The sequence below is a fragment of the Epargyreus clarus genome, unplaced genomic scaffold, assembly GCF_041222505.1.
Source record: "Epargyreus clarus isolate Ecla_fem2 unplaced genomic scaffold, WU_Ecla_fem_2.2 ptg000008l, whole genome shotgun sequence".
Lineage (NCBI taxonomy): Eukaryota > Metazoa > Arthropoda > Insecta > Lepidoptera > Hesperiidae > Epargyreus > Epargyreus clarus.
Window position 1 is genome coordinate 1,338,413 of NW_027332216.1, and position 3,673 is coordinate 1,342,085.

Sequence of the window (3,673 nt, forward strand, 5' to 3'; positions counted from 1 at the left end):
CACAATATTGCATTTCTATGTAACTGGGTTTGCCTGATTGCGGATTGTTATATTTTCTGTATGTATGTTCTTTGATACGATCTGAGGTCCAAAAGGCTAGACAGATTTTAACATATGAGGCTCGTTGTATTCGTCTAAAGTGTGGGAGTGGCAATAGCAATATTGGTATAAGATCCCGATATAAGACGACCTTCACCGAGCTGCGTAATGGATGAAACCTTCTTTATATGAAATTAAGTATGTCAAAAAGTATATTGGAAATGGGTTGTTTAAAAAAATTCATTCCAGAATATGATTTTTTTACATTTTTTTTTTTTAATTTCACTGGTCTGATTTTTGGACAAATTACATACCAATCGAAAGAATGTAGCCTATAGAATATGCAAATGTTAGGTTGACTATTCTTTTTCTGTCACAACCCTTGGGTAGGCGGGTATAAACAGGTAAACAAGTTGGCCTACCCAAGGACTGTGACAGGAAAAAATAGTCAACCTAACGTTTGCATATTATAAGGCTTCATACTTTCGATTACTATGTAACTTTTCTATTAACGAAAAAGGTGTTTTTTTTAAGAAAAAAATGAAACTATTCTAGACTGAAAATTTTTAGTCAACCCTTTTGAAATATACTTTTTGACATATTTAATCAGTAATCAGTAATTTATTGCTAAAACAACAGGTACATAAAATGATGGTGTTTAAAATGGTAGTTTCTCTGTGTATACCCTAAGGGCGTGCAATTTTTATACAACATTATTATTATTCTACTTATTTTAATTATTTATTATTATTATATTATATACATATTATTCATAAGATATAATTTACAATTGTCACAGGGTTTTCATTTCATTAATTAATACAATACAATTAATACTAAATAATAAAAGTAATTATCACAATAAGCAAATTGATGTCAGCGGTAACGGAATAGTAATCTTAAATTTAAATTCATGCAATAATGTCAACATATTTTATCATTGAGATATTTGTCAGTACTGTAATAACATTTATTTATAAGCCATTCTCTTATATTTGTTTTAAACCTTTGTATATTGAGATCTTTAATCGTATCTGGTAGATGATTAAATATTTTAGTGGCCATATTATATATGCTTCTACTATATAGAGTGGTTTTAGAAATTTGTTTTGGTACAACTTTAAAAATATTTTTAGTTCTCCTTAGACATCTTGTATATTTTATATCGAAAAGCTGCAAGTTCTCCTTAACAAAAATGCACACCTCGTATATATACGAGTATAAGCAATTTAATTTGATATAAAAAAACGTTTCATCCATTAAGCAGCTCGGTGTCTTATATCGGGATCTTCTACCATATAAAAGCAGTCGAATATTTGTTTCATAATAATTCTCTAATTACATGTTTTTTTTTATTTCAAACTACTTATTTTGAGCCAAGACGAAGCTTGACCAATGTTTAGCTAGTTATATAAAAAGTTTTTAATTTATTTGTTGAAATGGGAATTTTGCGAGTAAATTGCAGACAAGACACAGATGCCTTGCAAGATTGCACAATCTTACTCGCAAATTGCGTTCAGCGTCGCCACTTGAAGGTATGACGTCACCTTCTAGCATCCAATTACTTTTCTATGAATTTTGTATGGAGTATTTTTTATATTAATCATAGTTCGCTTGATATTACTTCTTCTTGAATAAATATCAACGTATTAAAATAAAAGCAGTGATAGCCTAGTGGTTAAGAAACTCGGCCTCTCGATCGAGGGGTCCAAAGTTCAAATCCCAGGCACGCACCTTATTCGCACGATTTTTCGAAATTATGAGCGTATTAAAAATTAATTATCACTTGCCAAAACGGTGAAGCAAAAAAGATGTGTGAAGTCTACCAATACGCACTTGGCCAGCACGATGGACTATGGCCTAATCCTTCTCATTCTGAGAGGAGACCCGAGCCCAGCAGTGGGACAATAATAGGTTGATGATGATGATTAAAATACAAATTGAATTAATCCTGTCAATGCAGTGGGATTGAAGTAGGGCTATGTTTTTGTTGATATAATAAGAGCTCACCCCTAATTATAAATACCAGGAAAAGGTATCGCCTTTAAAATAAGGGCCCCTAAGTCTTAAAAAGACAGCCGACATAAGCTTAGTAAAAGATTTCTACAAGTATGTAATATAGATATTCCATATATTTTTTATAATATATGAGTAGCAGACGAGCATGAAATAATCGTAAGTTGCTACTGGCGCCCATGGACCTGGTAATCAATCCGAGATAGGATTAGATAATACCACTTGAGGTCGGACACAGATGCGCCGCTCCTCTGAGGACTAAGTTGGAACGCCTCGGAAAAGTATGTGTCCTTTACCACATCCTTCAATCCAGAACACAGCGGCGCTTAACGCTGCTGTCATGAGGCTGAAATAGGTGTGGCGGTCATGCCGCCGGAGTCGAACCACAAGGAGTTCTACCACCGTATAACACGATACAGTCAAATTTAGTAGCTAAATTGTTACATGGGGATCATTTTACTTCAGTTTATTACAATAGTAAACACTTAATACCTATTAAAATGATACCTACACTCTACAGTGATTTAAAACGTGCGTTTATCTGTCAAAATGCTTACCACGTCGACAAACACAGATAATGTTCGAGTGTGAGTCGTTTAAATGACCACTTCACGCTGATAGAATAACAACAGATATAATTTGATATGGACCATGTTTCAAGAGTTGAGCGATTTTATCACAATAAACGTGTACCTATTCCATGGGAGAATACTATTGTTACTAATTATTCAGTTATTGTATTATGAATGATAATTTATTGCAAAATTCACAGTGTACTCGTATTATTTATCATGTGCCGAATCTTTAAAACTAAACATTAGTTACAATTGAAATGCTCATGGAAAAAAAATGAAATTTCAATGGGATTGCACTACTAACGACTGATACTCGCATACCCTTCAAAACATGAAGCAGGTTCCATCCATTTCATTCATTTAATAAAGCTATGATATTAAATGCATATAAGTGCCTTATTAGATAGTCGAATCAACCCAGTTTCAACATAATATAAATATGTTGCAAATTAAGCATTTTCTTTAAAATTAAGTTACATGCCGCACGCTTGCTTACCCGGTACAAATTCGTTACGTTTTGGTTTGTGTAGGTTTGAAAACGCTTGTATAGCTTTTCGAATTGATCGGTTAAGCCAGATGTTTATAGAACTTTCGAGTTTGCGGCAAAAGTAGAATGTGGATGTGGCACTCATCTTTAGGGCACTATAAGAAAGGGTAAAAACGGAACCCTATTACTAAGTGTCCGTTCTCTGTCCGTCAGACAATATGCTCGATAGGGTTGTATCTCTTGAACTGTAATAGGTAGACACTTCAGGTTTTTACGGAGTATTAGTATGAGTACTGTGACCACTATAATAAAAAATATGTAGCTATACTAAAAAGTTTGAAAATAAAAATCCCCACGCAAGAAATGGGTATTTTGCGACATTTGCCGATTTATCTATACACTAAGAATATAAAAAATAATTGTAAATATATAAAACAAAAAATAATTGTAAAATTGGTATACGGAATCCTCCACGTTTGATTTCCACTCATACCTGGCCATTTATTAGGCAAAATCCACTTAGCACGACAATAAATAAATGAATGCGCGCCATACC